Source organism: Lactuca virosa, chromosome 4 (assembly GCF_052849685.1).
Source record: "Lactuca virosa cultivar CGN04683 chromosome 4, Lactuca_virosa_CGN04683_v6, whole genome shotgun sequence".
NCBI classification, from domain to species: Eukaryota; Viridiplantae; Streptophyta; class Magnoliopsida; order Asterales; family Asteraceae; genus Lactuca; species Lactuca virosa.
The window spans coordinates 53008923-53022312 of record NC_136429.1 but is presented as its reverse complement, the minus strand read 5'-3'; the positions used below and the strand labels follow the sequence as shown (position 1 = coordinate 53022312).

The window sequence follows — 13390 nt, the reverse complement described above, 5'->3', positions numbered from 1 at the left end:
AACGTCACGCTATCATCATTAAGAGATATTTCTCTCTCCTGGAAATCGTATAAAGGGTTTTGTTTCATTCTGTTTTCCACTTTACAAATACTCTCAAGCATTCAAAAGGCGATTTCTCTTCTTCTACTGTTCATTTTCCTCACCAAGCTTCAACAATAGCAGATTCTTCTTCAGTTCAAGAAAACATCGCTCAATCCTCTCACCTCACAATCAAGCCCAACCAGAATTTGATCATCAAATTGGTGCCTTACAAGTATGATTCCTACATGCTGTAGATCGTCGAATGCCTGAAATACTCACCACTGGTAAATGCTCTTACCAAAGTCGATGTTGTTCCAATGTCCCTCCTTTCTCAGGTTTATTCTTCCGCTAAGTATGTCAAGGCCGATGAAAGGATTTTCTTTGAGATTTTTGATAAGAAGAGTTCAGTCTCGAAAGCTAGGTTTTGTTCTCTTTTAGGGCTACCTTATACAGACTCACTGGTGAACCCTGACTCGATTTCCACTGTACAACTCTTTGAGATGTTCTACAATATGGGGTATAATGACATTATCACCACGATTACCAAGGTCAAGAATTCATGTCTTCCTCCTCAATGGAATCGATTGTTTACTCTTCTATCTAAGAGTTTTTCTGAACGTGTTGCTGGATCTGATGGTGCTAGCAAGGGTTTCATGACCATTCTCTATGGTCTGTATCATGGAATCAATCTTGACTATGGGTCGATTCTATGGACTCAATTGATTCAAAGCTTGAATTCTTCATCTCGTCACATTGAGATTTCTTGTGGGAGATTCTGGACTATTATCACTCAACAGGCAATGGAGAAGTTTCAAGTTCCAGTTATGGCAGATTCCTTAATGTCTGCAATTGCAACTTTTCACACCACCAAAATCATCGTGATCGATTTCACTACGTTTTCTTTTGTCGGTTCAATTCTGGAATCTATGTTCCAGTGTGTTTCAAAGGCTAGCAAACTCATTAATGAATACAAAAAGCCTCCAGCTACGGGGCCAAGACAGTTAACCCCGGAGATGCAACAATCACTTGATATGGCTGATAAACCAGCTAAACGGGGAAAGAAAGGAGATACAAGGAAGGAAATTCAAGAGGGGCCCTCCTCTAAACCTGTCACTCCTAAGAAACGAAAAGGTCCAACTGCAGAACCTTCAGCTCCCAAGAAGCAAAAGATAAAGAAGAAGGCGCACAAGCCGAAATCCCCATCCACTAGTGATAGTGAATATGTTCCATCTGATCAAGATGATGAGGTTGCACCAGAACAGGAGCAAGAACAGTCTGAGGATTCGATTCATGAAAACTCACCCGAGGTAATTTTTGCTAACACAGTTCCATCTCCACCTCCATCTCCTCCTCCCACTACTGTTCCAATTTCTATCGCTCCATGCCCTCCTCCAACCTCTTCTCAAATTCCTACTTCTACACCTGTTCCACCACCATTATTCACTAAAACAACCATCACCACAACTACTACTACAACCGACCCCACTGTTAATGTCAACGCACCTGATGCGGGGGCACAAACTTCAGGTGTCGAAACCCCCATTACCTCAAAACCTCTGTCTCTAATCAACTCAGACGAATCAGATACCATTCTTGGTGGCGCCGATATGGATTTTGATACTTTTCACTTCAGTCCTTACACTGTGCAGAGTGATGAAGATGATGATGCCCCAGTCACCAAGAGGCATCTCAAGGCGTTGAATGAGAAGCTTGGTACTCTGCTCGCCTCTTCATCCAAATCCTCCACATCAGCATACTCTGACGCTGCTATTCAAGCTCTAGTGGCTACCCTGATCCAACATCATGAAACATCCATTGAGAAAGCAACCAAAGCAATCGATGATTCCACCAAGACAGCGACCGAAAATGCCGAAAAACTAATTTCTGATGCTAAAGAAGTTTTGAAGTCTCTACAAGCTGAGTCCTAGCAAAATGCAAACACAATAAATACCACTATCAAAAAGCTTGTCTCTTATCTACAAGCCGAACAAGTGAATTTTGAAACTGTTCGCTCTGACATTCAAACTGATCACTTGGTGCTCCAAAAGTCTATCAACTCTCGTCTCGACTCACTCCAGGCTGAGTTAGCTTTCGAAAATAAAGTGATGGATGAGCTCGCTCGACAAACCACTCTGATCAAAACTCAATCTGTCAAGCTTTCCCAAGTGAATAAGGATATTGATGATCTCAAGACCGAACGAGCAATTGTGAAAAGCTATGTTGGTGATGTTCATGCTCTTCTGGTCGATCTCCTAGATGCCCATGATACGGTTCTCACCATCACCATCATGAGACGTTTGGCTGAAAAATTGCGTCCTGCACTTGCACTTCTGAGCAGGATAGAAGCTGTTTCGGAGGTGGGTGTCCTTCCAAAACAAGGGGGAGAAGCAGCTCAAGCTCCATCAAAACAAACCCCCACAAGTCAAACTTCAACAAGTGAAAATCTTCAACCTCCTCCTCTTAAACCAAATGTCCCTAAAGAACCGAAGGATAATGAAGCTTCGGGTTCAATGGTTCAAGACAAAGGAAAGAAAATCATTGGTGAAAGTGGAGAAGAAGTAGAGAATCAAGAAGAGTTGTTAAAGCAAACTCCTGAAACCGAAGAGAGGGAAAGATTAGATAAAGACGCCCACGACATTTTGGAACGAAGCAAATCTCTTTTTCCATTATGGACATTGGAAAATCTTCTGAAGGAAGCGATTGAGTCCCCAAGTACTCATTGGCTTGAACCAGTCACCTCTTTTGACTTGGTTAATTCTAAAGACTCGCAATTCGATATGCCGATCACCCGAAGGGCATTCATTTTTCATTGTTTTGAGCCAATCGCCTCTATTCCCTCACCTGACCCGAAGATTGATAGAGAACTGATTGATTATTATCTGGCTTACTCGCAACCTCAATATCTGACCTGGAATCTAAAGAAGATTACTACGGTCAAGGTTATGAAGCCAGTTGCCGCGGGGAAGTTTATCAATGTGAAGTTCCGGGTTACTCGTGGTTCTGAAGATTCAGTTCATGAAATTTCTATTGCTGATCTGCCAAATCTCAATCCTCATGACTGGATTCTATTGACTAACCTTTTTCTAACTAACGAGCAGAAGTACGAACCCATTCTTGATCACATAAAGAGAATGTTGGTGTCGTATATACATGAAGTAGCAAAGCTTGATCAGGAGATTGCTCATGCTCTGAGGAAGAAGCCTATTGTCAAACCCATTGGCAAATCTAGTGATGTGAATAAGATGTGTATGGGCAAGATTGACACCGAACACTTGACGGTGATGTTTACTAAAGAAGTTGGAGGTTCGGCTACTCCATTGAAGTGCCTGTTCGTCTTGGCTGACAAACATCTATTTTCCACTGTTGCTCTTGAACATATTCTGGATATAATAAACAGATGTAAATTCAATGATGATGTTGCAAAGAAGATTTTCAATGACATGCTTCGGTGGTATATCAACTTTCGTCGCACTATTCTTGCTATCATACCGAAGCTGTTCAAAACAGTAAAGAAGACCACACAGGTTCTGCAGCAGTAATCTCTCGCCTCAAGTGACGCAAAGGGGGAGATTGTTGGGTTAAGAAGTGTTGCGTCATTGGGCTTTTGGTCTAAGTCCATTGTTCTCACGGTACTGGGCCTGTCCAGCCGTGTTTCATTTATTAGGGTTTACTATATGTAGTGCATGCATGCACCGTATGTTAAAAAGTTGTCGATTTTATCATTGTAACCCTACCACACCTCTACAGTAGCAATTCTTCATAGAGTTCTTCTTAGGTGTGGCCTTTTAATCATTCGACATAAGTATTGATTAATCTTGTGTTTATATTTACTTTTTGTTCTTGATTGATCTGTCTAAGAATTTATCGATCTAAAGGTTTTAATCTCATCAGACTTAGTGACGAAAAAGGGCACATGTCGGGTGGATAACCAGTTGTAGGGCTACCAAGTTAGCGCCTAATGGGTATGGTTCGACGGGATTGCGGTGGATCGATGGTGGTATTGATTGTTGCCCTTTCGTTGATTTTTGGATTGATTGTTGACTTTTCGATTATTACCATTAGATGATTGATATGAAAAAGCATTACCCATGTGTAAAATGGTTGGCGAGGAAGCATGATCAACGTGCGTGGTAGAAGATGGTCGATTTTGTTACAATTGTTGTTCTTCAAGTAAAAGCATAGACCGAGCTTGAGGGAAAGTCCGAAGCGAAATTCAACGTCGGATAACCATAATAATGTTCTCATGGTTGGGGAGAGTCCATTGATGAGATACATGACACTGGTTTTCCTAGTAACGGAGGAGTCAATGTTTTCCAAGAGATTAGGAAAACTTTCATCCTTTGACAATATTATGAGATGATATGGTTGCCTAAAACCATGTTATAGATTTTGTTCTCGGTTTTACAAAGGGTTAATTAGTGCAATGTACCTTGGTTAAATGACATGTGAGAGCTTGTTCTCAAGTCCATGTAATAGTTATTGTCGTAAGGAGGTTACACTGACATAGCTTGAAAAACCAAAGACAAATCAGTGACGTTGTTGAGAAGCATGACCACCAAAAGCATGATGTGAGGGGTGCAGTGTGACATCCCCATTTTCACGGCCAGAAAAGACCGATTTTGTTTATGCTTTATAAAAATCAGAGTACCTCTTTTAATAAAAATGTTGCGGAATTTGTTCCCAGAAAAACATGATAAATACGTTATCAAAGCATTTCCGAAGAAATGTATTTTTATCCATTTTAAAACATTTGGGATGTCATCGTCAATACAGAAACATAAGCATAAACAGATCTTACATTCATTTACACTAGTGATCTACATCTCTTTTTAATCCTTCAGTGTAAAGTAGCTTCATATCGACACCTGTGATACAAATAAGCTTGAGTGGGTCGGGTTGGGAAACCTGGTGAGTACATAGGGTTTTCAACCCACAAAAATTTAATTATTATGTTTAAACATCAAACAATCAACCCAATTACCCATCCCCATTATCTTCCTTACTCTTAAGGATCTACCCTAAGAATCATCTATCCTGCATTCGTTGATTTCGAAGCCCATTGCTTCCAGGGTTTATATGATAGGCACTAAGTCCATAACTGTCAATGCTTGTTCGTAAAGCACTAATTCCATAGCTGCTAAAGTTCATTCATCGGGTACTAAATCCATAGCTACCACTGTTCAGCTAATAGGTACTAAATCCATAGCTACCAACGTTTATTTAACAGGTACTAAGTCCATAGCTACCAACGTTTATCTAACAGGTACTAAGTTCATAGCTACCAATGTTTATTCGATAGGCACTAAGTCCATAGCTGCCGATGTTATTTGTTAGGCACTAAGTCTATAGCTGCCAATGTTCACTCATATCATCTTTCATCTCTCATCATTCATCTACCCATGTTTTACCTAATGTATTCATAGATATAAAATACATATACAGTTTAAATTATTTAAAACATGTATAAAATCGTTCATCCAGCATAGAAAGCAAGTATTCAAATAATATGCACACATAGCACGTAATTTATATAAAATACTTCATATCTATGTGTAAGATGAAAGTAACTATGCACTCACTTGTTAAAGTGACGACTCGAAATTCGAGCAGCGCTTCGCTTCTTAACAATATGATTTCCTTCGACGAAACCTAGTATTATTACCACTAGATTTTAGTCTAATATTTATTGCGACTAATTATTAGTCTAGATTCATCATTAACTCAAAGTCTACTTTCATGATCTATCAATTAAGGAACAACCAGGTAGGATCATATCGGAGGTAGGGTCCGTTTGGTATACGAAGTATACTGTTTGGAAATCTCACTTTAAACACCTCACTAAATCACAGCCTAGACATCATTCCCGTAAGTAGATCAATCAGTATAACGACTTTAAATCACTGATAAATCTTATTTATAGGTTCATAATACCGATATTATATTTATATATAAGCTATATTTAAAGTATGGTAGGCGTATCTCACTTACAGCGGGTTTTTATTAAAAATCGGGCTTCGCTGGAGCAGCGTTTCCGAGCCGAAAAGCTCTTCTTCTCGGAGCCGTCGAACGCTCCGGGGCTTTCTTCTAGCACTAGGGAAGTTTCCTAGGCTTTGGGGGGGGGGGTAGGGGGGTTAGGGAGGTTAGAGAGAAGTTAGAGAGAGAAATAGATGGTGAAAGGTGTGAGATATATGAAGGACTCACCCTTTATTTATAGGGGTTTTATCGTAAAGTAGTCCCTAAGTTTCGTCCGTATCTTCCGCGTACGAGCTCCGTTTTCTACGTTCTTTATATCCACGCGTTGGTATTTACGAGTACTACAACTTTCATTTAGACCCCGTCGGCTAATTCCCATTCTATTTCAGATTTACAAAACTGTATCGAATTCACCGCGCTTGAAGAGTAGAGACTAAGTTTCGTCCATATCTTTAACATACGAGCTCTATTCTCGACGTTATTTATATCCACGCGTTGGTATTTATGAGTAATACAACTTTCATTTAGACCACGTCGGCTAATTCTTATTCTATCTCAGGTTTACAAAACTGCATCGAATTCGCCGCGCTTGAAGAGTAGAGACTAAGCTTCGTCCATATCTTTCGCATACGAGCTTCGTTTTCGACTGTCTTTTTATCCTTTAACTCCTATTAATGATATATTCATTTCTCTTTTAGATTATTTTGGCTAAAAATCGACCGATCTAAAATTCGAATTTCGGGTTGTGCACTGCTATGCTAAATCTTAGAAAAATCATAACTTCCTCATATAAAGTCAGATTTGGACGTTCTTTTTATGCACAATCTTGGTTTAACATCTACTACGACTTTCGTTTAGATTACTAAGGCTAGAAAGTATTTTATCGTAAATTCATTTTTTACGATTCCCGGTGTCGTGTCGGTTTTGCCGTAAAACTTCGACGGGTCATAACTTCTTCGTTATAACTCGGATTTCGGCGTTATTTATATGTACGGAACCCTTGTGACATATACTATAACTTGCTTAAGATTAATCCTTCTAAATAATCTTCCATCAAAAAGTCATTTTTGACGCTCATTGTCTCTAAATTGACTAGCCCGAATTTGCGGGCGTTACATGCAGTGTGGAGGCTGTTGAAGCATACATATGCTAAAATGGTTTCACATACGGATGTTGTGTTGAAGCTTGCAGGCAGTAGGGATTGCAGATGTTGAAGGAAAATTAGCAGCAACTGTTGTTGGTGTTGCAGCATCAGGTAAGCAACAAATAGAGGTTGTTGATAAGCAGCAGCAACAACGAAGGGCTGCTAATTTGCAAAGACAACCAGTGGGACCTGTTGATTAGAGCCGACAACAACAATATTGGGTCCGAGAAGGCTCCCTTGCTGTGGAGGGAAGTTTCCGATCATAGTTGGAGCTCCATAAAATGCTTGAAATTTCCCATGCGCGCCTTGAGTTCCTGAAAAATAAGAAGAACTGGCAGAAACATAAGTGTTACCCCTGGAAGCAACCCGCCCATTATTTTTGCCTTTGTTAAAGTTATTTCGTGATTTTCCATGGGTCGAACTTGAGTAAAGAGATGCAGAGGGGGTGAGGGGAGCATCAACAATAGGATCCGTAGATTCTTCACGAGTTTCATACATTAGTAGCATATTCTTTTCTTCAAGGAACGATGGAAAGGGTTATGTGTTGGTGATGACATCGACAATACTGTGATAGGATGGTGCAAGTTGTCTTAGAATTTGCATCACTAAATCAACCTTATCAATATTTGAGTCACAATCCACAAGAGCTTCAACCAAATTCTTTATAGAATGGCAAAATTTTGTAATAGAGGAGGAGATTTTCTTGGTTTTACGGAACTGTTCTTGAAGTTGAAGCATACATGACATCTTTTCTTTGAGAAAAAAAACTCATCAAGCTTTTCCCAAAGATCTTTTGAGGTGCAGTCATCACTAGAAATAATCTGTAACGGATTTGCATCACACATGGAGTAAAACAATGATCTGATTCTAGAATATATGGTCACCCAGTCCTTATCGTCATCTCTTTGGGGTTTGTTTTTCTAGTAATATGTACGTGTACCTTATCACCTTTAAACATGTCCAAAAAATTCAACTCCATAGTTTATAAAGATAACTTGAAACTGAATTGTGAGTAGACATTAGTAAGTGCAAAGACCAGTTGACTGGCAGTAGGGTTGGAACCCATGACATAATAGGAGGTTGTTGGACCAGTCATTGAGACCCTGGAAAATTCAACAAAATAAAATTTAATAGAGACAAGAAACAATAGGATAGAAGCTAACCTTGGGCAGAAAGAACCGAATGATCTGTACAACCTCTTATGCAGACAAGCAATGAAATCTTGAAATAGTAATTAAACAGAAAGTGCTTGAACATGAGACTTGGTTGGGAGATCTGACAAGCAATGAATCGTGGCAGTTGTAGCGTAGCAAACAACAACGTAGGGAAGAGAAGAGTAGTCTGGAATTCGGCCACACATTAAAAGAAAACAAGATCAATTGGAAAAAAACTCCCCGCCAGTTTGCTTTACTAGGATGCATACACTAGAAGGTTTGATACCATGCTAATTAATGTTGAAACCCTTCATTAGGGTTACATGTATAAAGCAATATATATAGGTACACATATTACAAAGGAGCCCCTAAAGTATACAAATAGTATAAAGAAACAGAACAAACTAATATTCTAACACTAAGGATGCTGGTAGATATGTATATTGCATACTCTTATTTCTTGGTAGGGAGGGAACTACTTCCCCATTATGAAAAAAAAAAAAGACAAGACTCTATCCAAGCAACTAAAAATTCACCAATCGTATATATGGTTTTGGTATGCCTACATAGAATATTACAGAAATTAGGTATTTCTCTACAAATCGAAGATAATTAAAATGTTGACAAATATATCGTTAGCACCTCAATAATCTTAAGGCAATCCTCTCCTTCCATAGCTTTCAGTCTCGTGCATGCTAGACAGATAGACATCTTTTCCCCTATTATGTTGTACGAACATAGTGAATAAGAACATGTCTCCAATATACATACATGTCAATGTAAAATGTTAATCATTGAGATCATTTTCTTTTGATAAATCTCATGCCAACGTGGATGGATTATCATTGGCATAATGGCACAAAAGACCTTAAGTTTGACATAAATGTTTGGTTTTATCTTTTTACGTATTTTTGGTTCATTAAAGCCGGAGGTTGTAATTTTTTTTTTTACGATTTTACCTTTTTTTTGCAAGTTTATCCGGTAACCGAATATTTTTGTCAAACTTAAGGGTTTTAGTGAACCATAAATATATAAAATTATTATTATTATTATTATTATTATTATTATTATTATTATTATTATTATTATTATATATACTATTAATTGTTAAAATGGTGATGAACAGGAAAGTTTCGCAATTCTCATTTCCGCCACATTTTTTCTTTCCTTTCCTACTTTGGCCACACAAGGTTTTATTTTAAAAGGTTATATTTTTTATTTCAGACCGACTTCGAAATTGAGTCAGGTTTATCTTTTCCACCGCCCTCTTCGTCTCCACCGTTTCTCCCTTCTTCTTCACCACCGATTCAACACTATTTTTGATACATGTTCTTCCTAATCGAACCACAAGCCCACCGCTCTCAAACATCACCGTTTTCTTTGTCTATTGGCCTTCACTTCTCCTTTCACCTCCGCCGTTCCAGAACCCTCTGTATCTCCACCTCCCACCAGTATTCAATACACTTTGACGGTGCTTCCGCCGCACCTCCAATCGATTCGACACCTCCAGTTGATTCCATCACAGGTTTGATTAGGTTTGATCCTCGACTCTTGAAATTCCATCACAACCGGTCAGTTCCCTTGGCGGAGGCGAGTCCGACGTGGGTTTTTCACCGGACGAAATTTTTTTCAGTTGACTGGGGTGTCTCGACTTAGATGCTTATTATCACCGACCTAGCAAAGAAATCAAGGTAACCGTTGACGAATTTCCTTATAACCTAAGGTAATTAATTTATTGATTTGTCTATCTGGTTTTTCTTTCAATTCAATGGAGTTGATGTCAATCGATTGTTGAGAGTATGATGAAAACGTGGGATTTTGAATAGTTATTTATTTATTTAATTATTTATTTATTTATTTATTTTTTATATATACATGCTTGCTTCCATATACTGATGCACTTTTGAATGCTATTTGTTATACATCTTTTCCTTTCTGCACCGTTTATTTGCGTTAGTAATGCAGGTCCGTATACCCTTGATGATTATTGAAGGCCCTGTCGCTGTAAGTTTTATTTTCTGGGTTGAAGGGTATTTTTGGAAACATTTACACAAAAAGATCGAATCTTTGAAATTTTTATTTGTATTGTTGCTATTTCTGGTGGTTCAACTTTTGGAAACCCCTTTTGTGAATCTTATAAATTTTGCTTCTTTACTCACTACAGATGCTGCAAGCCATTGTTTTGTTGCTGGAAAAAAATAAACTTCTTCTTGAGTTTGGACTTTGTCAGGCCCAGGTTTTAAATATTTTTTTGTTTTTTTTAATTATTAACAGATTTCATGGGCTATAATTTATTAAAAAAATAAAATCTTTTTGTTTAATTCATTTGTAGGGCCCAGATGGTGGTGTACTTTCTTATTTGCAAAATCTTGGATATAAGAAGCCATATATAAGCTTCATGGATAGCATAACAATGGAATTTTGGATTGCTGTATCTGATCATACCCACTACAAAATCATAACACAAGTAAACTCAACATTTTAGCATTAAATATTTAAATCAAAACTCAAAATCATACATTTATGACTTTTTTTCTTTTCTACCAGACAGGTGTTCTTGCAATGCCAAAAAATGGAATTTGATTGTTCTCAGATGTGTGGTTTGCTTATATAGAAGCTAAGACTCCAACAGACTTTTTTCTACCAGAGGACTATTTTTGCAACGACAAAAAATGAAATTGGCTGGCTTCTAGATGTCAGGTTTGCTTATGTAGCAGCTAAGGGTTCACGAGATGGATTATGTACATATACACGTTGAAAGAACAAAAAAAAAAATTTGAATCAGCGCCAACGGGCGCGCATGATTCCATCTAGTTATTATTATTTTGCAAACTTTCGGTTTTAATAAACCAAAACTACCAAAAGGATAAAACCAATATCTCTGTCAATTTAAAATCTTTTATGGCAATTATATGAATATGGAACAATTTATGAAATGTATACAATACTTTTAATAATTAAAATTTGTAGTAATGGTAAAATTTTGAAATGAGGTTCCAAAAGCATGTGATAAAGTGTGGTTGGTTTAGCAAATGAATGGATTAGAAAGGCCAAAAATTTGGAGTTTAGGGAAATTGCAGAAAGTTAACAATTGTTGGGGGGGGCGTTAATTAAAGAAAAAAAATTGGAATTTTATGGCAGTGGGGAAAGGCTGCTTGGTCTTGAAAGCCTCTTGAGCCCAAAATGGAAACAAGACAGTGCTTTTGCATGGCAAATCAGGATATAGGGATAGGGGTACCAAGATGGTTCTATTGTCCATTCCATTCAACAAAAAACGCAGTATATATATATATATATATATATATATATATATATATATATATATATATATATATATATATATATATATATATATATATATATATATATATATATATATATATAAAATGATGAACTCATGGTCCTTTCAAAACTCAAATATTTATAACTTTAAAAATATATATAACTTAACATATTAAATTGCACTTATCATGTTTTTAGGTGAGACAATATTACCTTGTGTTTTGCTTTAATTGCACGAAAACGACCTGGTTAAAACACAATAAAAACATCCAACACAATAAATACAAAAATTCTAAAATATAATAAGTCATTATTTTATAAAAACAGACAAACATATGTTAATATTGTTTTAATTTGTATTTAATTTTGAACACGATATAAGACAAACGTCGTGTTTTCTCATTTTATACAAAAACTAATACGATTTCGAATCATTTAATTTGTTGTGTGTCGTTGATGGTCCATAACATTAATGAGTAGTTTAGATATTGAGGTAATAATCAAACATTGCATTCTTTAATATTGAAGTATAAGAACTTGTACATGATCAATATTATACTTCATTAAAAAAAATATAAATATTTTATATATTGGAATGTTTGAAACACACCGTGTATTATTTATGTATACATTTAAGCATTAATTTTGATTTGCAATTTTAGATTGTCGTTCTTTGTTATAAATTAATTTTTAAATTATATAACTAATTAAATATTATATATTTACATGAATGAAGAGAATACTAGTACAAGAAATTAAAATAGAATTAGTTAGAAAAAAACCATTATTTGATATTAATATATAAGAAAACAGATTTAAGTCTTATAAATAATTGGGAATCATTTCACAGCTGAGCAATAAAGTGTAAGATGACAAGACATAATATGTTTCGTCTGAGTAGTGTTTCCCTCATCATGTTGAAAGCGACCTCACCATTGTTCCTAGCATCCTTTAGCTTTTCACCGAACCTATTTTCACACACACACATATATATATATATATATATATATATATATATATATATATATATATATATATATATATATATATATATATATATATATATATATATATATCAATGTTGCAGAAATCGGTCTTGGCGGCCTTAAACCGATTACGATTAAGGTGTTTGGCGGAAATTGGTCAAAATCGGTCAAAGTCGGCCTTGACGGTCTTTGGCGGTCTCGGCGGTCATAGGTGGGAATTTTTTTAAAAATTCAAAAAGTTTTAATTTTCAAATATTACACCAAAATTTTAAATTTTCAAATTTTTAAGCTTTCAAATTTTAAAATATTAAACTAAAATTTTCAAATTTTTAAAATTTTAAAATTTTAAATTTTAAAATACTTAGTTTTTTAGGGAATATTAATTTTTTAAATAGTTTTATTAATAATTAAGGGTCCCCGATTAATCTCCGATTAATCCCCGCCTAGTCCGATTAATCGTTTATCGTCAGTCGACCGCATAGCTACCGCCAAACGATTTTTACAACCTTGATATATATATATATATATATATATATATATATATATATATATATATATATATATATATGTTCAAATGTGGATGAACATCTATTGTGTGGACGTGTGGAGAGTGCTATTCTGTGAGAATGACAAAGAAAATATGTTGTTTAATAATATGAATACGTTCAATCTTATATAACTATTGTCATTATCACACATTCTCACTAATTAAATCGTCTATATAGTTATTATAGACTTTTTATTATTATTCTCATTCTGTCAGAATTTGTCGAAATGTTTATTGAGTCGTATTCTGTCAGAATGATAATAGTCATATATATATATATATA

The 13390-nt window shown here is 36.0% G+C and overlaps 1 long non-coding RNA gene across 1 annotated transcript; it reads left to right on the top strand.

The window, feature by feature from the left end:
• Positions 1 to 10155: 10155 nt before the first annotated feature.
• Positions 10156 to 11102, top strand: LOC145109784 (uncharacterized). Its single transcript, XR_013709206.1, has 4 exons — positions 10156 to 10296; positions 10457 to 10528; positions 10625 to 10759; positions 10840 to 11102. It is a non-coding gene; the product is annotated as an uncharacterized LOC145109784 (long non-coding RNA).
• The last annotated feature ends 2288 nt before the right edge of the window (positions 11103 to 13390 follow it).